Source organism: Anguilla anguilla, chromosome 14 (assembly GCF_013347855.1).
Source record: "Anguilla anguilla isolate fAngAng1 chromosome 14, fAngAng1.pri, whole genome shotgun sequence".
Lineage (NCBI taxonomy): Eukaryota > Metazoa > Chordata > Actinopteri > Anguilliformes > Anguillidae > Anguilla > Anguilla anguilla.
This window is the reverse complement of record NC_049214.1, coordinates 13240183-13268050: the sequence shown is the minus strand read 5'-3', so window position 1 is coordinate 13268050 and position 27868 is coordinate 13240183. Positions and strand designations below refer to the sequence as shown.

Genomic DNA, 27868 nt, shown 5'->3' with positions numbered 1-27868 from the left:
GTAAGTGGGCATTCTCTATGTAATTTGAGTACCTAATCTTATGGCTGTGTTCCTTTGATTTATGAGTCTTTCAGACACAGCGAAATGCTGAATTCATTAACTATGAATGATGGCTGCTGATTAATATGTTCTGCAGTCTATGGTGTTTCACATGTAAATGTATACAAGCCCAGACCCAAAAAAATAGCTTTCACTGCTCGGCGTCTCCTGTTAGACAGATCCGGCATCTCTAAAAAGGACTAAATTCACAAAACAATGCTGTTTGAAAGCAAAGATATTTACACGTGCCAATGGGTTTTTCCAGGCATCGAAGCTACCTGCGTAGTCAAAGGGAAGAGGGTATGAATTAAGACAACGGTATGCAAAAAAAGACTGAAAATGCATAGGAAAGAAATGCAATTTAAGATAAAATCATCATTCATTTGCCGATCCATTCATCAAACGCGTATTAGCTTCAGCATTCCTGGACATCTCCAGTCTTTCATCAGTCTTTTGGCATTTTCAATAGCTTTTCAAATATTGTTCAGGTATTGCTTGGCAAGAATTCACCCAAGGCCCATTCACAGAACGATTTCATTATGTGAGCTTTTTATTTTTTATTTTATTGAAACAAAACCCCACTGCAGGGGTGATTTTGCTTTAAACTAAGGCTACGCTATTGTGCTCTACACAGAATGGCGAAACGCGGTGTTTTTAGTTACTGACACGCATTTCGGTTCCAGACTGGCTCTCATTACAACAGTCTCCTTTACCTCCTGTTGTGATCTGGTGGAGAGAGAAAAGAAACGTTCTGTCACTTTCATGTCGCTTTATAAAATAATAAAAGTGGGAGTTTTGCTTCGCGTGTACTTGGCCTGTACCCAGAGGACTCCTATAAGCGTGTGTGTGCAGTCAGACGCGTACATCGCCCGCATACACCTGCCCACCTGCAACAGCAGGGGCAGGAAACTCAATTTAACAAACAGCGGTTATGCAGCCGACTCAAGAGACTGTATACAGTCCCTTTCCATGACCTTGAAGCACTTAAAGCCAAGTGCAAATTTTGAGCCGGGGCACTTTGCTATGTATCATCAAAGACCAAATGCAAAAGCTGAACTTCAATGAAACATATTGTCACTGTTATAATGCACCGCGAGGGTATCAAAGCGAATGGAGAGAGCGATAGCGCCCCGGCTTCCCTCCGTCCTCCCTCCATCCTTTGAAAAGGTCCCCTGATGTGAGGAGAGGACACTGGGATTGGGATTAAAGGCTGCCTGGAGATCAGTGGGAGGACTCCCTCTGTCACTGACGCTGGAACAGCTGCTCGCCCCATGGCGCTCGCAGCTCAGCGATCCGGTCCATCTCATAAATACCCACATTTCTGGAGATGGAGTTAAACCAAGGTCACGGTGATCATTAAAGGTCCCGTGGCACTTATGGCCGAGAGCGAAAGGAAGCAGGTTGCCTGACGCCTTGGACAAGCGCGTGCGCACGTGCCTGTGTGTGTGTGTGTGTGTGCATGTGCGCGTGTGCCTGAGTGTGTGTGTGTGTGTGTGCGTGCGTGTGTGTGTGTGTGTGTGCGTGTGTGCGTGTGTGTGTCTGTTTTAATGAGCTTTTGCTATACAGGTGGTACTCATCTGAACATTGACAGCTGGCCTTCAAGAGGTCAGTCAAACTCATATTTCCTGTAAAGAAGGTCTAGCATTTCTAGCATATGAAAAGCCATAAAAGGCACTATATATGTGATACATTATCCTTCATTGTCACTTCCTGTTTGCTTCCATTGCATACCACACCTCTTCCAAAAGGGGTGTATCTGAAGCCAAATATCCTATTCAGATATTCACAGATAATGGGTTTTATACTATTTATTTTCCTGACGTCGACCAATTATATTCTAAAGTCACTCTTTTCAATGTTAAAAAATTGGAAAAGCACATCTTGCTCTATAACTGCGCGTTGGGTCCTAAAAGCAGCTAATTCAGAAACTGCACACCTCTAGCTACAAATATTACCTGAACCACAGGAAGTCAGCACTCTGCACTTCCTGTGATACAGCAGTATCCTGATTCCTCAAAATCTTATTTCCACAGCATTATTTTTTCATCGGTAGTGTTAAATTCAAAACACAGGCCGTTTATCATAAGTTGTCATGTTTCATATTCAATGGTATATACACCCCAGGAACTGCTGTACGCAGCATATTTATGCTTTCATTTGACAATATATGAGCAGCTGCGAGAAGAGAAGGGAACAGAGAGAACACTGTGCACTGCAATGAACTGTGCTCACACCACTGCACTGCAATGATCCAGTCACATCTGCACAATTACTCTACCATGATGCACACTCACACTATTACACTACTATGACCCACACTCACACTACTCATACACATTACACTAAAGGTACTTCATTGAGGAGAACACAGAATTAAGGCCAAGCTTTCGGTCATTCATTCATTTGAAAAATAATTGCTTTCGTATTCATGCTCCGAGCTTTGTGTCGTTTGTCTCCTGTTTCTGGATATTGTACAATGGGGCAGACATGTGTTTAAAATTCTGTAAGGGACACTGCCGGTGGTGAACTTCCTTCCCAGTCCACAGTGACCAAATCTCCCCCTCCTCCCTCCCTTGACTGCTGGTGTAATGTAATAAAGGCTCAGACTACAAAGCCTCAAACTCACTGATTCTTACTAGAATGGATGAGACTAAAAGATTTTCAAGTAAAATTACTTTAACACTGGATACACAGTAAAATGTCCAGTGTTAATTAAACTCTAACAGAGTACATATGAGTCCAGTAGACCTGTGAGAATTTATTTAACACTGAACATTTTAATGTGTACCTACAGCACTCACTAAAATCACAAAGGCAAAGCTGAACCTTTAGAAAGAAACCAGTGGTGACAGCTTATACAAATATATTCATACTTTTATATAACTTTTCATACTAGGTTCATACTGACCACAACTAGTGTTCATTATCTCCCCTAGGCACGCGATCAGTCTACAAGATCACACCAACAGAAAAACGCTTTACAAATGCAGGGGTCGCTAGTGCCCATTGAGAGCCAACTCTGTGTTGCTCTGTGGGTTAACAGGCCACAGTCAGTACCAATGCAGCCCAAGACACAACATAAGACAGTGAAGCCCATCTGTGCACAGTGCTTTAACAGGATGAGCCACCCAGCAACTCCTGGACACAGCTACCTTGCCATCGATCCTGAGAGACCCTGGCAAGCAAGAAGGTTCTGCCATCAAAGGAATCTTTAACACATCCTGCACAGTCACTGTCCTGCTCTGCTTCAGACTTTCACTGATTTCACAGCTTGAGAAAGAGATCAGAGGTCATTCAGGGAACCAATAAAACGAGCCTGGGTCCTCACCAAAACTCTCACTGCCTTGGTCACTTGCATCTCATTATTCAGACTTCTGAACAACCCTGGATATGCAAAGGCATTAGTAGACTTTAAAAACACAGATATAGTTTAAATTAAACCACCACCAAAATAGTGTTCTTAATGATGTCTTTAAAAAAGGAGAGAAACGCGATCAAGATATTTGGCCCATCATACACTAGATATTTGATGTTTCATATTTGGAAATCACTTTACTGGAAAATGATGCCAGAAATACTACTTGGCTCCATAATGAGATATTGTAGAGATGTGTATTGATGTTAGAATGTGATACTGCCACAAACACCACAGCAATCATTATAGAAGTAGTTATCATTACTAATGGGAGAGGAAGGAAGCAGAGAAAACTGAAAAGCACTCATGAAAGTTGTACAGCTCTCTTTCTTCCTCTCTATTTTCTCTCCCTTTCCATTTCCCTCCTCCCTCCATCTCTCCCTTTCACTCCCTCTTCCCCCTGCACTCTCACCTTCCCTTTTTGGTCTCACGCCCTCACACACACATGCGCATGTGCACATACACACACATGCACGGGCACACACATGCACACAAGCACACACACGCACACACGCACACACGCAAGCACACACAATGAATTGGATTTGTTTCTGTACAGTGGCTCCAAGGCCATCAAATCTGCCGGCTGACGGGAGACTATCTGAGGAGACGATGGTTAGCGTACTGTAGCAGCGCGTTGATTACATCCATGCAGATCTTTCTAAGGAAACCGACGCTCTCTCCAATGATACGGGCATGCTTAACATTTCCTCTTCTGTCAGGAATGAAGCTGTCTGCCTAAAGAGGGCACACAGGTTTCACGCCTCAGAAGACCAACTATATAAAAATCTAAACTCAATAAGCAGCATTAATGTCTGCATTTTCAAGGTTGAAAATGCGTCCCGTTTCATTATTTCCTTCAATTTCAAATTAAAATGCTGCACATATACAAAATTGTACTGGGATCTATAACACGATGTAGCTTTATTATTTATTTATTTATTTTTTTTACAATATTTACAAGCTTGATTAAGATATGTTAAACATCCTTGAATGTAAAATGTTCTGTTACCAAAAGCACTTCATGTGAACAATTAGTTAAAGCTGACCAAATTTTTAAGAAGCAGACTGAACAAACCTCATGAAATTACTTGTAACCTTGGAACTTCCAAATCTGGAAGCACTGGAATCCAAATTACTCTCACTGTGTTCAATATTGTCAATATCCGGTATTCTCATGAGGTTTCCATTCGGCAAAAACAACGTGTTTATAACAGCATCTGTATTAAAGTATTTTTTAAACATTACATAAACACTGTACATATTTTTTTAAATAACAAATATTCTTTCATATGATTGTACTTTTTCATTAGTATAAATTCTTCTTTTACAATTTGCAGTGTTCTAAAATGTTACAAGCAGAAAAACAGGCAAGGCATTTCAAATAAACTGAAATAAACATGCATGTTTGTCACAGGTCTGATCCTGGTGCTCTCTGACCTGGCACAACCCAGAGGTCAATGCCAGCTAGGGCAAGGTTTAACGCGTGAGTACCACGGGCCGAACAAAACATATACATCTCCGACGGGCGTCCGACTCAAAAGCTCACACACCGCAGAGCCTTTAAAAACATCAAGGTTTAATCCCCCTGCTTGATTTGTGATTGTGATCCCTGGTGTAAATCTGTGCGGCGGTGGGTGATGGTGCAAAAAAAAAAACAAAAAAAAAACAAAAAAAAAAACGAGGGAAATTATATTGTAAACATTTACTGTTATTTGAGCTAGTTACCTCTGATCTACAGCCAGTGTAAAAGCAGCGTTTAGGAGAGTATGGTGCACAGGCAGGTTGAGTGAAAGCACACAGGCAAGCCACAGACACGGAATGAGAACAGCAGTAATATTTATAATAACAGGGACAATAAAACGGCAGAAACCTTCCTATCATTCTGCCATTATAATTGTGTCATTTAATTGAATGTTGAGAGGGGCAGAGAAACTAAAGGTGTGAATTACCCAAACCACAACACCATTTATGATATATTAATGAATAGAAAAGAGAGATCAACTAAGGGTTTCTCTAAAATGATCGACCACAAATTAAATCATGTCAGAATTTAATCTGGAGGACGAGGGGCTTGACTATATCTTTCCATGGGGTTATACATTTCCAAAGACCCCATTAAGTTCCAGGTAGCTGGACTCTGGAGCTGCGTTCCGAATCCTTACGTAGAGTGACATTTTTCTTCAGCGACCCCTGAATCCCTCATTTGCGTTGAGGAAACTTTCTTAGCGCCATTTGTACACAAAACCTCAGAGGGAAAGCCTTAATTTCCCTGCTTTCAATAAAAGAAGATAAGTAAGAGTTTAACAAAGATATTAAGAAGGGTTTGCAGAGACAGGAGATTTACTAACACGCCGTGAAAACCCCACCCCCCTTCGCTTCCCGCCTGTGCTGACCTGGGGGAGAATGGTGAGGTCACGCCGGTGCGAAACACGCCAAACGGTCGTGGGCTGACGGAGTCAACGCATCGACCAGCGGGGATCCTCAGAGCCCCCCCCCCCCCCCCCCGTCCTGAGGCAGCCGCGAACGACACGGAGCCGGGGTGGAAAATGAGGCCGGCGGCCTCTCGCAAAAGGTGACGTCGAGCGAACCAATCCCGACGCGGTGACATCAGACGGACTGCTTCAAAAACCCTGTCATGTGACCCTCTGAAAAGAGAAAGACGGACAAAAGCGGCGAACCACCTGACCCTGCTCCTGCCTGCTTCCCTTTGTGCTGCTAGCACTGCTCCGCACGTCCTCCTCTACAGTCATCCTTACGTCCTGAACCATCAATACTAACACGAATTATGAAAACGTTATAGCTACATATAAGCAAATATACTAAATAACAATTGCAAACTCATTATAATTATAAACTACAAAATGTAGAAAGGAAGTAGAAAGGGCATTGTATATAATATTTTATTTCTGTTTTTAATTGATGTTTTTGAAAATAATATTGATATGAGAATGTTTTAAGCTATCAAGGAAATTGCATGTTTTGACCAAAGGTTTAATTAGTTTACAAACATGACATGCTTCTATAATAATAATAACAATAATAATAATAATAATAATCATCATCATCATCGGAGAATGCACATCCAAAAAATGGAAGAAATCTGAGGATAATTATCACAATATCTTACCTCCTCTGCTTTCTTTACTTTAAAAATACAAGCCAATTATTGTGGTAAGATTTTTTATTTGCTTTATGCAAATTTTGGGGATATCTATTCATTACAATTTTTTTTCTGCATGAACATTTTTGTTACAAATACTTTTGTTATGCCAGTTGTAAATGCATTCAAATCCTTTTTTTGAATTATGAAATGGAGAACATGTCTAACCTCATTAAAGATATTTTAGATTTATGGAGAACATATCAATTATATGAATTGTATGAATATAAATTATACGAGATATGAAGTTATTTGAAGAAATTTTCTATGTGTGCATTTATTTAAGAAAAACGTACACTTGAGCTCCACATGCATTCGATTATATTTATCCTTAAGGATAATTGAATTCAGTTAAATTAATTTTATATTTTAAGAGCAATATATTGAATTAGTTGCAATGGTAAAGTGAACTTAAGCATAAGGGCTAAGAAATAGCCACATCATTAATAAAGACATACATATATAAAGCTAACAGACAAATGTATTCCTTTAGCAGTAAGCAAAAAGCTAGACGGTATCATTTTTTAAATTGAATTATTAAACCTTCACAGTTTATTTAAATTTAAAAATGTGTTTTAAAGAGTCACAATTAATTATAAAAGTACAGGAGACAAATTGCCAAAGAGATCTGTATTAGTATCTGTTATTCTTTAAAATAAAGAAAAAAATGTAGTATATGTACTTATGGTGGTAAAAGAAAAAAACTTGGAATTTCCATAAATTTATCAAGCTATAATAATCGTAGCTTGCTAGAATTAACAACACGTAACAATGAATAATATTTTTGTTATAGTTCATTATATAATATTATTACAATATATTTAGCATTATTAAAATGCCAGTAGTTGTAATGATAGTTTACTTTGTAGCATAATTAAAAGTGAAATCTTTATCTTTTCTGAAAAACCAGTGGCCTGGCTGTAATCTTTATTCAGAGGTGGATCAAGACTGCCCCCTACTGTTTACATACTTACAAATGTTGTTTGAAAGTTTCTGCTGTACATATATATTTTTATTCTTTGATAAACACATAATTTGGCTATTCAAACCATATATTAATGTTGAGGACCACATTCGACTGAAAAGATAAAGAATTGAAAAAATTGTTTGCTTTACTTCAAAGTAAAGAACACGTATTCAAAAATCGATGCGAGCGAATTGTTTAAAATAAGAAATGCATTCTCCCAAATCACCTGGTACTGAAAGTAATCAGTCTATGCATTAGTTAATAGAAATGTATTACACCTCTCTTCCAAGGTTCAAATTTTGTGGACTGACAGTATCTTGCCGTCCCTGTGTTATAAAGTCTGAGACAATGGTTAAGTTGCAAATTTGAGTTTCTGTACAACCCACCAAATACTTCCTCTTTCTCTCTTCATGTCTGTCATTCCTTCTGTCCCTCTGTCCATCGCTCCCTCTCTCTTTCCCCCTCCTTTGACACACCCCCGCCCCCCCCAACTCCACCCCTACCTTTGCTCCATAATCAGAGTGCCTTGCCTTGAAAAGACCCCTCATTGCCGTTCAATTTTGGCACCCTCAAAAGAGGCCATTGTGCCACTCTCTAATAGGGCCTGCCCCCTCGGCAGGCTGCAGTGACCCCGGCGCTTGGGTTGACCAGCCTCTTGATAGAATAAGTGAATACCTCTTGAGGTGAATTAGAGCCGAGACAGAGCCTTGAAGCACATTCACTAAAGTGGACAGAGCAAGTGGGGCATTCTGTTTGCTTTTTGCTTTTCAAACCATCAATCTGCAAAAAAAAAAACAAAACAACAAAAAAAAGAATAAAAATGTTTGGCGTTTTCGTTTTATTTTGTGGTTATATCTTCATGTTTGTTGAGTCCCTAACTCTTTGATATGTAGTCCACATTGAGCAAGGACTTTTGAGATATGTGCAGATCTCTATTGTCTGTGAGCTCGTAATGGTTTCCAGTGCATAATTTATTTCAATATACAATTGTCTGCTCCTACCAAATATGCTTAAGAAGTCTGTGAAGTCTACTTCCTAGGCCCATTCATTTTCTGTGCAGTGCTGAAACACAAAATAAATATGGTTGTAACAGACAGAGAATGTTGCTCCTGCAGACTCCTCCACACTGTAAAAACGATCCTTTCAAAGTGCTTCTCCACACAGCAATACTCAATCCGTTCTATGATGAGAGAGCTGGAAATTAAGCTATTCTCATTCTTCACAAAGAAACCATCAAGCCTCAGATATGACCCCCCCTCTCAATCCCACCCCGCACTCCACAACCCCACCACCCCTAAAACAGTTCATGTCAAGTTTCTCATGCAAATACCACAGAAGAAGTTACAAGAGCACTTTAAGATACTGAGACGCCCTCAATACAGAGCAGCACAATAACGCTCACTTGCTAATTTCTATGGGTCAGCGGCGAAGGCATAGACCTGTCAATCACATTCACATGTAGCAGAATTTCTGTCCACAAACAGAGATGCTTTTCCGTTGCCATGGAAACTAATCCCCCACCCCCCCCCCCCCCCCCCCTCCACTTTCCCCTCTGTTGACACAGACAAAAACAGCACCTGATCGCACCCTCAATGGGGGACTGAGTGGAGCGCCGTGAAACACTCAAATCAAGTTTGTAACACTCAGGAGCCCCTCGGCCTCCCTCTCTGCCGCCAGCCTTGAAACCAGAGAGAGAACGAGTTTGCACAATACCAGAGTATTTAAAATGATATTTTACAATCCAACTGTTGTCGTTGCTGTTGTTATTATTATTAGTCTTCATTTGAAATAACGCTTGGCTTTCCACCAGGGCTACACAGTGGAAAGGCTCAGTGTGAGTACTCATGAGTATTCTATCAGAGTAAAGTGCACTCAGCCAGAGCTCATTTCGCACCAACGATCAAGTTCGATGTGAACTAAAAAAAAGCCGAAGAAGACATTACCAGTGAATGCTAATTAAATATTAGTACGCTCTCTTAATACCCAATTTTAGATCTGTGAATTTTCTTCTATTGTATAATTCAGCAGTGGTGATGTAATGATAAGATGTGCAATGTTGATTTTATTTTAAATTTTAAAAAATGTGACAGCTTGAAATAAGGTTTATGTGATTTAATTTTTTTCAACACATTTATGCATTTGCCAGTCTTCTAGGGAAACTTGAAGAAGCAGTGCCCTTTGAAGGCGACCGTGTTCCATGTAATCACATCTCTGGACTTTCCTTCTGCTCTGCATTCACTAACAGCATGCTGGGAAACTGATTTAAAACCAGTCACTTTTTTTCAGGGAAAGTGCATTTAAAAAACATGGAAAAATAATAATGCTGTCTGCATGTATCTGATGTTCTCCTAAGCTGCCTTTCTGGAATTTGGTGTAGTTAACGCCTCCTTCAATTAGACAGGAAAATTGATGTGTATCATTAATTATGTCAGCGATATCATAAATCATCACTGAGTGCCATCATTAATTATCTTTCAGTCAGGTGAAGAACATTCCAGATAAACCAGACGAGTCTGGTACAGGCTTCGTCACGAGAAAGGAGACAAAGGACGCCAAATAAAAACACAAGCAGAATTTCCCTCTCAGAAATACTAGCTCACGCGTCCACTCTTCTGCTCGCTTCACAATACATGCTGCCTGGGCAAGGACAGACAATATGTGTGACATAATAATAATAATAATAATAATAATAATAGCAGAGGCAGCAACAGCAATAATAATAATTTCCTGTGGAACAAAAGTTATGAATTGCAGAATAACATTCCTGCGGTTAACAATTAAGGATTTGAATGAATATATTTTATTAGTTTTTTTCATACATCAATGCAGATTCCAAGTTTCTTTAAATATTGCAAACTACTTATTTCAATCCGGTGCCATTTAATCTTCTCATCCACAATTTTTGTCATCTCGACATTATGTTTGTAACTTAATGTGTCTTTGAAAACTCTTCTCTCCACATTGCCTTGCACCCTAGTCCCACAGGGTTTTGTTTATATGTTTTTATTTTCCAGTACTTTGGTAATTTTGTACACCTTATGTTCAAATAAAAATTAAATAAAGTTTCTAAACACAACATTTCTAAACAGAAAACTCCCAGGTGTTTTTCTTGTAGTTCTCTAAGAAAAACATTGACAGCTGTAAATAAAAAATAAAATTCCATTTCCAGTTGTATGATACTGCATATGTATGAGAATAACATTTAATTATTGGAATGTTTTAAAAATGTATTTGCCACTGCACAGGATTCCAGTTGCTAGATATACTATATTACATAGATACATGTGGCTTGCTAGTTTGACTTCAGATAAAATAACGTGAGAAAATAGCTGGAATTAATTTGTGGAATAAAAACATCAACATGAAAAATGTTTGATTTTCATTTAAATAAGAATTGAAATTGTGAAAAATTGCAGAAATGCAAAAAATAAACATAATTGATAAATAATAAACATATATAAATGCAAAAAAAAATGAAAAAGGTAAAAATTGTGAAAGTAAACCATTACTTATATTTAAACTGAAACAAACCCAAACAGCACACTGACTACTCTTCCTAGTTTTGCTGTCGCACATGCCATGCTGATCGCGGTTCCGTTTGTCCTTTTGTTGCCCTTTTCCAAAAATGTGCTCTTACCACACCCAGTGAGATCTTTTTTTCCCCACTGTGAAATGAAGTGGCTGTGTTTCCATAAAAAAAAAATCCGTAGATGTAATGAAGGCTTGCGGTGACGCGGGTCACCGAGACCGCGGTCAGCGCAGCCACACGGAGCGGTTGGACCGCCTGCCCGTGACCTCCCACGCCACCGCTGATGAAGCAGGCCGCCCAGGACAGAACGCGCACGCTGGAGGCCGGTCATGGAGACCGCTTACTGAACGGGGGCGGGGGGGAGGGGGACTAAATAAACTTGACTTCAACCAACAAGACGCCTGTCCCACTGGAGATCTGGGCCTGCGACCCAATCCGACCTGCTTCGCACGCGCCTCGGTCATGTTTGGTTTCTTTTAAAGGGGCTGGAGGGTTTATTGGGAGATCACCATTATAACGGCACTTCCCTACTGTCGGACAGGACAGAGAAATAAAGTACCTTCCACAAGCACCACAGGAGACATCCTATTATTATCCGTGGGAGGGGATAATAAACAATTAATAATGTGACAACTGGCTTCACAACACATCTGCCTTCTCTTGAAATGGCCCTTGTCTGCACATGTGACTGCTCCTTTGTAAAACACTGCACTGTTGCACAGGGAGGATATGAGTGTGGGATGAGATTTTTCTGTTATTTAGTGTTAATGTCCACAGATGCATATCCCAATCACACCTTTAAAAACCTGCATTGCAAGACACTCCTATAAATATTAAGCGTTTACATAATCCTACGTGCCCATGCAGCACAGATACATCCATAAAAAATGTATATATGGAAATAATTAACCATATAATGTCCGCCATTTCCATCTTCAGCACACCGTTTAGTCCCCAAGGTACGGAAGCGCAATTGTCACCAATCTGTGTCATGATATGGTATACACAGAGACAGGTTCAGGGCTGAAGCTGCGTGAAGCAGGTTGAGTGTGTCACATGACTCAGAGGTGCAGCTGTACAGTCTGGCCTGCTATAGTTGCAGGGTTTTTGATAAACCTGCTGTTCTTGCCCCCCTTCCTCCCCACCCCCCCACCTCTCACCCCACGAAAGAACTGCAAGATAACATACTCAGCTCAAAACTGAACAGACCTGTGTGTGGGCGCTGAATCCCACAAAAAGTACAAAAGTTCACACGGATAGAAAACAGGAACACCACCTGGGTCCGGTCTGTTTTTCCATATATTTAAGCACTGTAATATACACAGGACATCACATACGTATTATGGTGTGTGGGTGCTGGTCCAAAATGTTTGTTGGTCTGTATGTGTTTGTGCATGCCCATGTGTATAATTGCGTGTGTGTGTGTGTGCGTGCGTGCGTGCGTGTTTATACACACATCAGCCTAAAGACAAAGCGCTTTGTGGAGTATAAATCATGCAATCCATCTCCCAACGAGCTTCTCCCTGGATTTTAACACCGCTTCCACATACATCAAAATAAATGGCAGTAAACAAATGGCCGTGTTGAATTGAATCAGGACAGCATAAATCTGAGCGCAGTGGCGCACGCTGGTGCTGGCACGGCCTGTTAGGAGGCGGGGGGGGTGGGGGGGTGGAGGGGGGGGGCAGCGTTTGAGGTGGCGGGCGGGAGTGAAGTGGTTTGTCAGCTCAGACAGATGGGCTCTCTCTTATTTATAGAGCGATTCGGCAGATGACGAGGCCTCATCGCCTGTAAAAAAAAAAAAAAAGAGGCGCGTGTCACCCGAAGGTGAGAGAGAGGGGCGGCGGGGACGGGCTGTTGATCCTTCGCAGAGAGCCGTTTCAAAAGCGCCTCCCTGGCCCCCCTCCCCTCCCCTCTCCCAGAATGGCCTCCTGTCACCTTCAGATTACAACCCGCGGAGATGGAACCCTGTTAAAAACCTGCTTAGGATTTACTGCAGCTAATAAACGGTCACTTTGAAATGAAGATGTCTGTGCTGCTCAGTGTAATGCACATGCATTTAGGCGTTTCTTTTTTAGAGTGATGCACATGCATGCAGGTGCTTTTGAGCAATGCACATGCATGCATACACGCAAGTGTTTTTCAGTAATGCAGAAGCATGCAGGAGTTTTGAGAATATTGCACATGCATGTAGGTGTTTCTGAGAGCAATGCACATACATGCAGACGGTTTTCACAGCAACGCACATGGACGCAGTTGGTTTGGAGAGGAATGCACATGCACGCAGGTGTTTTTTTAGCGTAGTATTAATTGCATTTTTTTGTATCACGCCTCTCTGAGGTCATTGGGAAAAAGTACTGATTGGACAGGAACGTGGTGACAGAGTGAGGGATGGAGCACGAGTGAGAGACAAGAAGTGAGTGAGAGCAATAAAAAAGAACCTTGTCAAACACCAGGCCTCTCCGCAAGTCACAATAATTAACAACGCACCTGATGGGTGATAAGTTATAAGAGCTCCGCCCGCAGCGTGCCCGTGCCTCCACCGTTAACTTTTCCCTCACAAACCTAAAAGTTATTGGAGTTGAGACAGCAGGGGCCGTCGCTGTAATAAGTCGAGCGGCAGATCATTTGAATAAGGGCGGTATTAGCATTCCGCACACGCGCCGCCACACACAGCTGTCCTTTTCCAACCGCGATTACAGCCCCGAACACGTCCAGCCGAGGCGCCGCTCGCGGTAATAAGCCGCCAGCATTAAAGGGGTCAAACAGGAGTTTTCATTCCTTCTCTCTCTCTTCGGCGATTGTCGTCCGTCAGTTGGGGGGGAACATCGGTGCACACCGATGGGAGAGAAGGCCTAAAACCAAACCGAGGCTGAAAAGTGGGGAGGAGGGAGCAATACCTGGGACAGCCAATCAATAAACATTGACAGTCACCACATATCTTAGACAAGATGGAGGGACAATGTGACTGTATGAGCCTTTCATGAGAAAGGTAGCTAAATTGCTTTCGTTTGAGAAATGTTCTGTTCATCTCTGCTTCTAGATTGGTTTTCGAGAGACTGAAATATGGAGACGTTATACATACGTATATTTCAAGAACAGAGCCTTCGGTTTTTCAGCTGAACACACAAAAGCACCACAATGGGGATGTTACTCAGCATTCCTGAAAACATGCTATTTTTGTTACTGTGTCATGTGCAATCTATGGTTCTCCTTCTTAGTAACGGTGCACGGAAGCTACAAACGAATGAAATACCTGAGCAGGTGAAATGAGAGACGCTGTCATGATTTAAATTGTGGAGTGGTTGTTAATTATCCAAGTCAACCATGCAGAAGGCTCCAGCTGAACCCCCCTGATACAAAGCCATACTGGGATTCCAATGTATGTCCTGGGATTTTCAGTTTGTCTATGACGTGTGAATAAACTCTTTTGTTTTAAAGTGCTCTTGTTCAGCCAGCAGGGACATGCCAGGCATTAAAGACGTACCTACGCAATCTATCAAATTCTGTCAAACGGGTGAAGTGGTTAAAGGTTAAAAAATGCACGCTAATGGATTCCTACCTTTAACATCATGCGTTTTACTGAATACACAGGCCTACGCTTACTACAGGAAATGTGCGGATTGAAAAGTCCCCCGCTTCGTGCTTTATGAGATGTTTGTGATGCTGACAGATAAAAATCATGGCTCAATGTCAGCCTGCAATTTGCTCCAATTAGTCAGGTGATTTACAGCGTGCGAGAAATCACCAATGTTGGCCCTGCACCTGGTTAGTTTGCACTTTTCTTAATGGTGCCACTTCTACTGTGCATTTTAATGCAGTAAATACAGGGCATCAACACTGCAGGCATCAATGCGTCAACGTCTAAGATGTTACCGGAATATTGATTATTTCCTCTCGCACGCTGTCTAACGCCACAACAAAGTGAGTGTTTTACAGATCTTATTCATATAAGGACAAAAATGAATGAGAAATATTGATATTTTCATAGCTTGAGCTCTACTGTACCTGCTATTACAGTTCCATTACCCCTGCTTAGCACTGTGATCAATGTCCAACGGTCAGACTCAGAATCCTGCATATCTACACTTCTTGCTGTTGTTCAATCAATTTTCATTTTTAAAATAGCGCCATTTACAATAAAAGATGCCGCATGGTGCTTCACAGTGAACTTTCCTGGATAAATAGAAAAACAGAAGAAAAAAAAAAGAACTAGAAAATTATTCCCCAGCCTCTTAAAAGGCAGTCAAGCTGAAAATTCAGAAAACAAGAGCTCAATCATTTTTTTGCCCAGTTATGGACAATATTCTGATGGATTTACTCTTTTTGCATTTCATTTTACATTATACACAGTAATACAATTTATTTTCTGACAACGAATATGTCTACATGTGTTTAACAGGGCGAGGGAGGTTGTGATGTCGGCGTCAAAAACGAATGCTTCGCCAGGAGGTAACTTCAGTGTGCTGGTTAAAATTCTTCCTTCTTTTAAATGTGACTTAACATTTCGATTGGAATGGCCTTGTCCTTTACTGTACTTTGAACATGGCCTTTAAAATGTAAATTTCCACAGTCAGGCAATTCCATCTGGCCAAAGACCTAATCCGGCACTAAGATTTTCACACACTCTCTCGAAACACTAACGAAGAGAGGGCTCATTTCAAAGTGCCAGTGATGAAGCACTTTATCAGGAAATAATGGCAAGTGGTATTTGGAGAGAAAAAAAATAAATCTGTCAAATAAAAGCCAAGCAGTATAATTTAAATTACGCGTAATCAATTTGCATATCACAACGCACAGCAAAGCCAAAACAAATTCTTTGTAATAAAACATTGCATTTCTGTTTTACAAGAGGGAAAAAAAAATTGCATGTGGTGCTTGGCAAGTGTTTGTGAAAACGGTTGTATTTAAGTATTTTTACAGTTCATTGCACAATAGATCATTGCAATGAACTACTGCAAATAAAACCTACTTTGCGAAGCTCTGCATTAAAACAGATGCCGGGGGAAAAAAAAGACCTGAACAGATGTTCTCCTTCAAAATAACTGGGTTCACGTGGAATGATGTGCCCCAGAACAGCTAATAAGCATTGCAAAATGAGACTGCAATTAAATTTATACACTTGATTGCACTGCTGTCATGTCCACTACTTGCAATCTGAGAGCACCTGGGAACAATTTAAAGATCCTGAGAATTGAAAAGAAGAGCATTCTGACAAAAAAAAAAACAAAAAAAAAAACACCATTTTGTACACGTTTGTCATATGAACCGTGCTGCCCTCTGTCAATAGAGCTGTCTGACTAAAGAGGAGCCATTACATCACCATTGTGTATTCCAGACAAAGACAAAAACCGTGTTTTTAAGTGACCGTAGGAGCTGACCGAAAGAGATGGGGAAATGCACGGCTCTCGCCTGCTTGGCCCGTGCCATCGCGGCGCTTTCCAGCGCACCCCTGCTTTTCGAAAGGGTTCAGCGCCGCGCGGGGCTTCATTTGAAGCAGAAAGGAGTCGCGGCTCGGCAGGTCAGCGGATTGGGTTGGTCAGGGTTCAAATGTTCTCTCAAAAAGCCTGAAAGAAAACTATCTTAGAATGTTTGTTTGCCTGCTCTTACACAAAGTAACAATAAGGAACCAACAGGACCAAACCCGACGTGGTAATCATAATGTAACATGTATGTATATGCTATAACATTTGATAGGATATTTAAGGATATTGGTATTAAGAAAGATTCTGGCTAAACTAAACATGGTTTCTGATGGGGATTAAAAGTATCCTTGTTTTGGAATGTTTATATTGCTTTTTGAATGAACGGTACGATCACCACATGAGTACAATCACCACAGCAGATGTATGAATGCATTCCCAGAACTACAGAGCTGGACATGGTATCAAACCCAGGAGTCCAAGTAATGCCTGGACCAGGACCAAACCAGTCAGCTGACATAATGCTGTACTGCTCTCTGGATTTAAAATACTGTGACTACTTCTGTGCTAGGCCAACAAAAAGCATTTCTAATGATCAGCAGTTTGTGCCTTGTATACATCTACAACACATATACTGTAGCTTAAAATTATCCTCACGTTTTACTGATATGTTCACACAGTCATCTAATCACTTGTGGTATCTTTTTGGCGACATTTGGAAATTGCAGTTCCACCACATATAATCATAGACACTAGAAGATAAATATTTATTACTAAAAAGAAGATCCCAAAGTTAAAGCTGTAATCAAATAGCTGTTTATACACTTACAGTCACTGCATTGATAAATCACTTAGTCACAGCATTGGTAAATCTTAAATTTTATTTTCCGTTAAATTACTGATAATTAGCTAGCTAGATAGATGGATTGATATTTCTATAATTGTTTAATAAGGTTCAGTCAACATGAAAAGTTACATATATAAAAGATGCCTACTTTTAAATATCTAAGATTCAGATTGTTGTTTTTTTATTTATTAATGTCTTTCTTTTTTAATGTCTTGCTCTATGTACGTGACTTGAAGAGTATTGTATTCAACAGCTCAACAGAACAAGCTCAATAGAACAAATGTAATTTTTTAAAGAAAGAAGAACAGCTGATTGGCTCAAAGACTTGGCACCCGGCATTCCTTCACAATTGGATTGGCTAAAGCATGACTTGGGTTGGGTTGAGCTGGTTCCATACCGTCTGCACCTTGACCGAGCAGCACAATGCTGTAGAGCCCGGATCAATACTGCACCCTCATTCGATGTCATTCTCTAAGGCCTCAGTTCATCGCTGAACTGCACCTTCTCCATAATCCGCTTATAGTAAAGGGCCTGTCTGCATTTTTTTTTTTTCAGAAATGACAAAATGATAAAGGAGTGAGAGAGGAACCCTGTGGTCCCGAGTTAAATCGGCCAGCCTACGGCCCAAGAAAAATACTCAACTTTAATATATACACACAAGTGCAATATTTATGTATAATAATGTGTGTATATGTGTGTGTGTGTGGCAACAGTTATTGCAAACACAACAATAACTGAAACGTCAGTACAACACACTGAAGAGCAGTTTTGTAAGTCCAATAAGGAGTTGGGGGGGGGGGGGGGGGGGGGGGGGATTTGGCCTGCAGCCATAAATTTCAAATGCAGAGGAGCTGGCACAGCAAATTAGAATTGTTAATACACCTTTATTCAGTGGTACACTCCAAGCAGAACAAAGATGTCATTGTCATCCCCCCCACCACCCCCAATCCAATCCTGCTGTCTGTCAGTTCGCAGGGCTCTGGGAGGGAAAGTCCAAACACACCAGAGCTATGCCACAGACTTTATTTGGAGTGCGAGCCCTCAGTCTCTCCCTGCGATGGCATCTCGTGGCCACTTCCTCCACCGAAGCAGAGGTAATTGAGCCGTCTTGAACAACTCCCGGTCTTATCTCCCATCCAAATTATAAAAGCACACTTAACCCCAAATATTCTGAGCTGCTTCCATTCATTTTGAAGGCCCGGAGGGTGGGGGATGATGAGGGGCAGGCTTTTAAATTGGCTCAATTGTAGGAAAATCTGTCCTGGTGGACTGCGCAAATGGACTGTATGTTTACATGTGAAAGCAATTAGAGAGTTTGCCCACAGAAAAAGAAGGGAAAAAAAGAAGAAGAATGAAGCGGGAAAACTCAGATATTCTACTTTGAAGTGCACTTGGCCAGGCCAGCAAGAACAGCAAGATGGATGACGAAAATATATCCTCAGTACACTGCTGTCCTCAATGGCAAACATGCTCTTTGTGAGAAACAACTAAATTGGAAGCACTGATTGGATGAAGCCAATATGGTAATTCAATTCAATACATTGGATGATAAAAAACAAACACTTTTTGAAGATGTTATAATCTTAAACATGAACATACAAATATTTATTTCCATGAATTATCATTATTTTATTTTTTTTATGGTGCCACATTTTTGTGTAGAGTCTTCATGAGTACAGCTGATACAAAATATAGGCTATATGCTCAAACTGACTGTGTATATGTCACTATAAAACTTTCAGGAATCTAACCTGTCCAACACCCACCACATTTGAACAAACAAAAATTGAATATTTTGTCGCATTTAAAAATAGGAATTTAAGCACATCCCTTTAAAAATGGTACTATTCCCTGCTTCAATTATTTGTTCTAATTTTGCAACCTGGTCAGACAAGCATCTGTAACTTTAATGTGTCTTTCCTCTGATTTCTCATTCATTGATGTTCCATTCCATATGCGGCAAGAAAGTCAATTAAAAGACAAAGCTTAGCGTCTTTTTTTAATTTTTTTTACATGTTTACGATTCTGCTTTTAAACGTTGCTTTCTGATTGATCGCTAAAGATCATAAAACGATCATGAAAAGCTTTCTTCCAAGTGTTGCTATAAATCCTGCCAAAATAATCCCCCCCCCCAAAAAAAAAAAAGTGCAACCTGACTGAATGCTGGCCATCTGTACGCAGGCGGCGCCTCGGCACGCAGACGGACGGCCGTCTCTCACCGAAAGCCGCTCCCCGTTTCCCGCCCTCACCGTCTAACCGTACGCAGGAAACTCATTACGGGGCCGTGGCGAGGCGGAGAGCGGACGTTCGAAAGGGGCCTGTGATGAGAGAGAGAGAGAGAGAGAGAGAGAGCCGTGGGGCCGATCCCTGACCGCGGCTTCGCCGCTCCCTTATTGTTTTAAACGTCCAAATAAAAACGGGGGGGCGCCTGCCACCGAACCCGGGTCACAGTCCACTGAGCTTCAGCACCTGGGTCTAGAGCCCGGCTAATGCTCTCTGGCACGCTGGGCTGTGACCCCACTCCCCGTCTATATAAATAAGAACCGTCTTGCCAGGTGACATTTTAAGGTCGAATACGCTTGACTTGAAAGTGCTAGTCTGCATCTGTCAGTCTCTGCAGAGATAGAGTTGGTCTTTATAGTCACGCTGTGTACACGATAAATGTTCAGTATTAATTTAACCCCAAGAGACTTTATGAACGTGCTGTATCAGAGTACGATTTGTTGATTTAAGACTGAACATTGTACTTTCTCTCTGTGCTTATGAGTACGACACAGTTTTAATACAATACGCCTGCACCAGTTTGTACCCACAAAACCATGCAGGCTGCAGTGGTTTAAAACATGTTATTTACTTTAACACATGATGCTTTACTCGTTTGTTATACAAATGTTCCAGTCAAACTTCAGTATTAACGGATCTAAAACCTGCATAAAAATGAGCTCACAAATTTTTGTGGACAGGCCAATGGACCAAAAGGAACGAGCAACAATGATCTTGTTGTCTTGTGTCTTCACATTGTTGCTTTATCCTCAAACACTCAAACATTGAAAACAGTTGCTTTATTCTCTGAAGACTTTGCCATCCAGCACTCAGTCCATTTATTTAAAGTTGTTTTTTCCTTCATTATCTCTCTGAACTTACATTTTAATGCTGGCAAAAATGACACAATTTTATTTATAGGAATGAATCAAAGTCACTTTCACATTCCACCCTGATTCCAAGTTTAATTCATGTAATTTTGTTATGTTTTTAAATAACACAGTGACAGTGAAATAGTGCTTGCCATTTAATCACTACACGATAATCGCTGATTATTTTGGAAAACTCTGTAGGAGTATTGAAAAAGTAATACATCATAGTCAGATTTTACAGTCGCCATAAACAAAACCCAGTATCCCGCATAAACCCCAAGTATGACCACAATGACATCTGAAAATAATTATTTCAAAAAAAAAAAAAAAAAAACTGTCTAGCTGCTTTTGAGCAAAATAAAGGGAGAGCTATTACTGCAATGGCCGAAGAGCTATGTAAATGTTACCATGTTTTACCATTTGGACATCCTCTCCAGGTCACCTCACGGTTTCTTTCTCAGCGCATTTCTTTTCGGAAGAGAGGGGAGTCAGGCGCGTGACTTTTAAAATCTGCGGGCTTCCCTGAGAGGCTAAAGCCCACATTATAGAAACATAAACACTACTGGCCCGCGATTAACCTCGAGACGCAACCGAGCGCTAAATCGGACCGCTCAACCTGCGCGGCCACATTACCCAGGGATTAGCACGAGAGAACAAGTCTCCATCGCCAGCCATGCCTTTCTTCTGCTCTCTTTTATACCTTACCCTATATGGCTGTGGATAGTTATATATTTAATACTTATTTTCAGTAAGAGCTAGGATAGAATTCTTTTTTCTTTTTTTTTAAAAACAGAAATAGGCCCTAATATAAAATTTAAAATATGCACATATCTATGAAGCCTTTGATGGGGTCAGAGTTATGCCAGGAGCTACAGCAAAATGCACTGATGTAGCTAAAGCCAACTTGCGAATCAACAAATTAAGAGTGCAGCATTAAGTAGAAAAAGATTTTAATTTGTTCCTCTTGAGGATGGATAATTTAAAATATGTTCAGTAAAAAAAAAGTTGTTTTTCTAGATTTTGTTAGTACACTGTGAAAAAAGAGAAATAAATGCATTGCTAGGTCAAATGTTTCCTTTAAAATGGTGTATCATTCCAAGATAAAACACAGGAAAGGAAACAGCAACATAATGGGGAAAAAGACAAAGAACTGGATTAAGATGATGCATTTTAGACTGGATAAAGTGATCATGAAGACTGTTTAATCATCAGTGCTGTACATCACGTGGGCCCCTGTTGTTGTAATAATAATAAAGTCCACCCACTACTGTATATTTTAACATTTAATGGCGGAAATCATTCAACCCTTTTGTTCGATAGCATTCCAGTTTGTTTCTTAGTTGCTATGGTCCTGTGAAAATTAAATAGCGTGTAAAGGTTTCATTGCTAAAAGGTTTCAGTATTAAATCTTTTTATTTTCACGATTCACTTTTTACCCTTGAAACCTTGCACAGAAAATAGACAGTGCCAACATGCATTCATTCATCAGGACTTCCATACAAAAGGCATTACATCGATTTGTTTTAAAAAAACATTTTTAAACCTGGAAAGAGGGGAGGACACAATGAAGTAGCACGCCTTACCTATAAGGAATGTCTCTCTAGCTCGTCTACTCATTCTGCTCTGTAGAAACGGGGATAAATAAAAAGGAGGGGGGGGGAGGGTGGTTGTGATTACCTGGCCGTGGGGAATGGAGCGGTGGCCTGCGCGGGGCTGGGGGAGATGCCAGAGGAGCAGAGCGCAGGCCTGGCTGTGCAGCAGATCACAGCCGGGGTGAGAGGGCGCAGTCCGCCAGCCAGCAGGAGACCGTCGTGATGATCCCTCAAAAATCACAGCACATACCCGGCTGCAGGGCGAAGAAAGAAAACGGTGAAAACGTGTTAGATTTTTTTTTCCTTCGTGTAAAAGAGAACAAGAACGAGGTTTTGGGATGGTTTTGAACAATTGTTTCAAAGAAGTCATATTTAGTGTGCACTGGTAAAATTTGTGAAAATAGGTAAACCATTAGTAAAATAAATGCTAAATGAGGACAATCAGTTACAATGCTTTAACTTCCCATATGATGATAGCAATATGGATACATGCAAACTGATACTGTTTTAGTGGAATAATTTAGAATTATGAATCTGTTTTTACAATGATAAACTTATCAAATGGTAGGCTATTTGCTTGTGGCTTTGTATAAAACAGATCCAGCTACCATGCTTCATGGCAAACAACTAAAGCTATCAAAATATGCACATGAATACATAGCAAAAAATGCTTCTGCATGATTATTGTCAACCATTAAACACTTCACAAACTAAGAAAAAAAAGCTTGAGCTTATTTGTTGTCTATGCTTACGCTTTGGGTAGCAGCAAAGCAGGCTGTAGTCTCTCCATCATCTACCTGCGAAGAGCTGAATGTACACACATAGACCAGACCTCAGGAGCTTCTTGCACTGTTGCATTATGGGAGCGGAGCTATAGGCGAGGGGGTGTGGGAGACACAGATGTCCTCGTTTTTTCCTCGACACATCAAGCGTTTGCACCGGAGCAGACTCGACACTGACCCACCAAAGACCTGGCAACCGAAAGGGGCCCTAACGAGCTCGGAGCACAGCGGCACGCCTCTGAGAGCCCCGACAGCCGCACCTGGCAGCGCGCGTTCCAGCACCCCGCCAAACCGCCGCCAGCCCCCCTCCTTCACGCGGAGCACTGCGGCGAGGTCACGCGGCGCCCGGGTTCAGCGGGGCACGTTCACACGGGTCGGTCAGACCCCCGTCTCTGCGAGATGCGAGCGCAAGCGCTGCTGCGATGCAGGCAGCTGTGAGGTGAACACATTACAGCACAGGGGCTCTGCAGTCCCAAAACCGGACTGCTGTATGCTTGAAACGGAAGAGCGTATCGTCGTAAACACAATAAAATCGCAGTGATCTGTATTAAACTTTATTTGAGCATGCATGCGTTCTGCATGCGCAACTAATGATATTGCAGTACTGACAGTGTGATGCTTAAATGCATGCAAACATTCAGCATTTCAGAGGACATTTTTCTTTTGAAGAATCAAAAATTTCTTACGATTAACTTAAAGGAGAAAGACCATAGATGCTTTACTGTAGAGTACTGCTAGTTTTCGATTAAGCTTTCATAACATAATTAGCCAAAACATAATTACCCCAAAAAATAAAGAAAATGAATTTAAGGAAAATATTATTATTGTTGTTGTTGTGTTGTAAACACACATTTCAAGATATATTCTGTGCAAAATGTGCTGTTTTTAAGTAATAATAATTACTGGAGCTTGTCATCAATAGTACTTAGAGTATGTCCGCATCATTTGTCCTTCTGTGCTGTTACAGTTGTCAGCATGATTACTGAAACATTCTTTTTTGCATATATTTCACATTTTGTGTCTCTAAGAAAAGCTTCTCTAACAAAATGATCATACGTCACCTTTCCGCACACATGCACACGCGCACAGAAACACACACACACACACACACACACACACATCATAGCTCGTTTGGGGGTTTGCTCATCTGAATCTCCAAGTTAGGGTTGGTGACAGGGTGTCATGGTGTCTGACAGTGATGGATCTGGCAAGTCCTCTAGGCGATTGTACAATTGGACACACTAACAACTGGCACCTGCCTTCTCTGTGCACATCTATTAAAAGATAACTGCCGTCACTGCCTCTGGAAAATTAACAAATCTTATTCCTGCTTTGCCAAAAGTTTCTCTCTCTCTTATATTTACTGGTGTAACACTGCCACCTAGTGTAATACTGCTGCTGTGTCTTCATTTAAACTGTATTTTCATAAACACAGTGAGCCCTTCTTCGAGTTATCTCCATACAAATAAAGTGGTATTGTGTACGCTCTAAGTAATAAAATGAATTTCACTAAATTTCCATGACAACCGTCAGACTTGGATTTTTTGAAGGCATTTAATTTTAAAATAACCAAACGAAACAGTACTTGTAAGGAATTATGCAAACAAATTATGTAGATAGACATAAAATAAAGCAAATTTTATAGTACATTTTCTCACATTGGTTACTAAACAAAAAATGTATTCAACAAATAGAAGCAATGATTAATTGTCACTAAGCTATGTCCTTGAAAAATCAATAAAGAAACATGAAATAACAAATATGATGTATATTCTACATAAGTTACCTTTTATTTTTAGTAATGTTGCATTATAGAAATATAGGACGGCCATGAGCCTAATCACCAATTGATGAGAAGCCAATATGTTGGAAGGTTTGAGGCTTTACCCTCATCTTAAAAACGTGGAGCGTGGATCTTTCATCAGTGCAGTTACTGAATCTTTAATGCCTTTGTTTTTAACTCAAACAGCTGAAACAAGAGTGCAGTCAATTAATGTTATTTATGTATGTATGTGGACATGTATTATTGCAAGTATGTATGATTAAGTCGAGAGGGCCCTCCTTCATCGCGGACTTGCCGCGCTTTTGTATTTCGGCGTCTTTTTGAAAGAAAATGCACTTTAATTAACGCGATATGTATAATATTAATTAATAAAAAGTCCCATGTAACTCACTCAGTGCAATAATATCATGCACACCTTTCCTTTGAAACGTGGTATGCAATATATGTTCAATTTCAGGTTTTGTATCGTTGGGTTATGGCGTCGCGAAACGGGAAAATGTTAAATGAAACATATTGAGGCTTACGGCATTGCAGGTGCTTATTGTAGTTGCTTATGTAAAACGGCTATTTTAATTTCACAATTTAAAAATGCTCGCTATTTTTTGGTTAAGCAGAGTAGTAGGGAGTGTTGCGACGGTGAAGAAAGGTTATATTTTGGGAGGGAAATTTACCTGCGTAGTTCGTAGTCCTTTCTATTGTGCGGCGCGCATAGCGTGCACGGCCGGTTGCGGGTGCAAGTTAAAGCTCACGAGCGCGCCATAATTCTGAATGCGGGAAAGTTTCAATGACAGAATTGTACCTATTGCAGTTTTTATGTATTTGTTTATTTTAAGATATAAATATGCAAATAATGATGGTTTGCATTTTTGTGTGATTTTGAAGGTGCATGTATGTGCTGTAATTGTTCATTATTGTTTATTTTATGCCATTGATTTATGTCTTCCCTTATATGGCCCACAGATGGATTTTTTTCATGGAGAGGGTCATTGAAATTATTTCTTCTATATAAGAGGGACATTAGTTCAGTTTTGGGGCAACTCTAATGGGGGGCTAGGGGTAGCTCTGTGTTGTTGCAAGAGACTTTTGAAAATCTGTACTGATCACCTAGCGGTGCCAGTTGTGGTGTTTACTTTCACATTTCACTTTCACAAATACATTTTTAAAAACCAACATTGTGGAATGGCTTGTGCCTCTTTAGCCACAACACCACACTTTACCCTTTTTGGTGTGTGTGTGTGTGTGTGTGTGTGTGTGATGTAAACAGTATTTGTCTCAGTATTATTCTTCCTTATAGTCAAGTAAAATGCCTGTGAAACTTCAAAAAGAAAACCATAGAGAGGCGCAATATGTTCAAAACACATCAATAGGAACCCCAGCAAAAGCGCCTGGCAGTATCTTGTTTTGAACAATACATTGTGATTCTGAGGTAAAGAATATACCTTTATGGTGATACACTTATGTGTTTGATGAAGATGATCTTACTTGCAAAATAGAAGAATGCAGAAAACCGCCATTCCCAGTGGCTCTATGCATTAATATACTGCCTGGTAAGCTCATTTGAGAATAATTATCTTGAATCATTAATGTGGGAGGATCATCAGGGTTGGCACTTTGTGATATTAACTATGCACACTTCATACTTCATATTTAATTACAAAATGTTTATCCGGCAGTGTGACACCCCTTGTGTGCTGTACCTCATGATGGTCATTCATTCTCTGCTGTAAACACCAGCCGATTGAAGAAGTTCTGAGGCGTCTCTTGTTTAAGACATACTCCAGTCATCCCTGGTCTAACATAAACCATTTCAGATGTTGTCATCATCCCAGAAGAATCTGTCCTTCATATGTCTCGATAGGCTCAGCCATTGTGTTTGCATGAATAACTTTAAATGATCCCCATGCATTAAGGTAATCACACATTCTCAGTGGGGCTGTTTGAATTCCCAATATTTTTATTGTGAAATTATCTCACATATTCCGATGAAAAGGCTATTGATATTGGACAAAGTCTTCATCATCTGTATTTTAACACTAATGGAAATGAGCGATATAAATATAGAGGGTTTTAGAGGCTCAGTAAAAAGAATGTCCCTGCTTTTCACTTGTCTCCACACGTAACAAAGAAACAACTTAGCACACAACAAGCTTTATAAGCAAGTGTGGCGTTTTACTTTTTAGTTTTGTCGCTGGTTTAATTTCACTGTCCAAAAGCAACACTCCCATAGATGTTGTGCATGCTTTTAATTTCTAATGTCTTATGACAATACGGAGGTAGTGCCCATTGTTCTATGTATAATTTTTGTACAATATTTTTGTTTGTTTCTGCAAATCACACAAACCGAAATACATGCCCTACGTAAGTGCAGACGGAAACGCTTCAAGCTGCACAAAGTTGGTTTTATGCGTCAGTGCGTTTTAAAATGTCTCACCTGAAACTCTTAATAATGCAAGCGCAAGCTGCAGTGTCAAGCGCCGCAGCAAGGGGCGCCATGACAGGAAGCTACAGGATGAAGCTGTCTTCTTCGATCTGTGTTTTCTTCAGCCTTTTCACAACTGTCCTGCATCGCCCCCTTGAGGACTCGGGTTTATTACCTCCACAGGCACATAAGAGCTCACGCTGAGTGTGTGGAACCGGGCCGTGCGTTTGCAGCGCATCGGCCCGGAGTCGTCACTTGCGCTCGTGTACTTACGTAAGGGACATTTCAGGCCTAAAGACAGGTGCGGAAAACCGAGCAGAAGAAAGCTGAGATCGAAGATAGCTTCACCCTGTAGTTGCCTACTGTAGTGCCCTTTGCTGCAACTTACAGCACGGGAAACCTAACCTGCCTTAGCGTTGTGCGTGGGCACACACCTGTTCCTCCCTCTGTTTGCAGCAGAAAATGATATTGCGGTGGAGGTGTGTGGAGGGGTGTGGGGAATGCAGGATGGGGCGGGGGGGGAATGGCAGTATCTTATGATTTTTATTGCTTGATCCTTTGTGTTTATTCTGTATGTTTGGTGTTCACATTCAGATTGTACAGACGTGTCATTGATATACAGATGGGTGAAAAAAATAAAGGAAAAACCTGAAGAAATGAGTGAGGAAATATAACGAATGCAGATGCTTCCATACAGGTGTACTGCATGATACAATTGAGAAATTAACATCCTGTCATGCTCTGTGGCATGTATAAATATGCTGAGCAGGCCCAG

At 40.7% G+C, this 27868-nt stretch overlaps 1 long non-coding RNA gene across 1 annotated transcript in view; it reads right to left on the bottom strand.

Moving 5' to 3' along the window:
- The window catches only part of LOC118212506, a 109850-nt gene extending 87494 nt beyond the window's left edge, over window positions 1–22356 (bottom strand). Inside the window, exon 1 of the long non-coding RNA XR_004762247.1 lies at window positions 22195–22356. This is a non-coding gene — a long non-coding RNA (uncharacterized LOC118212506). The remainder of the gene's footprint in view (window positions 1–22194) is intronic.
- Window positions 22357–27868: the final 5512 nt, after the last annotated feature.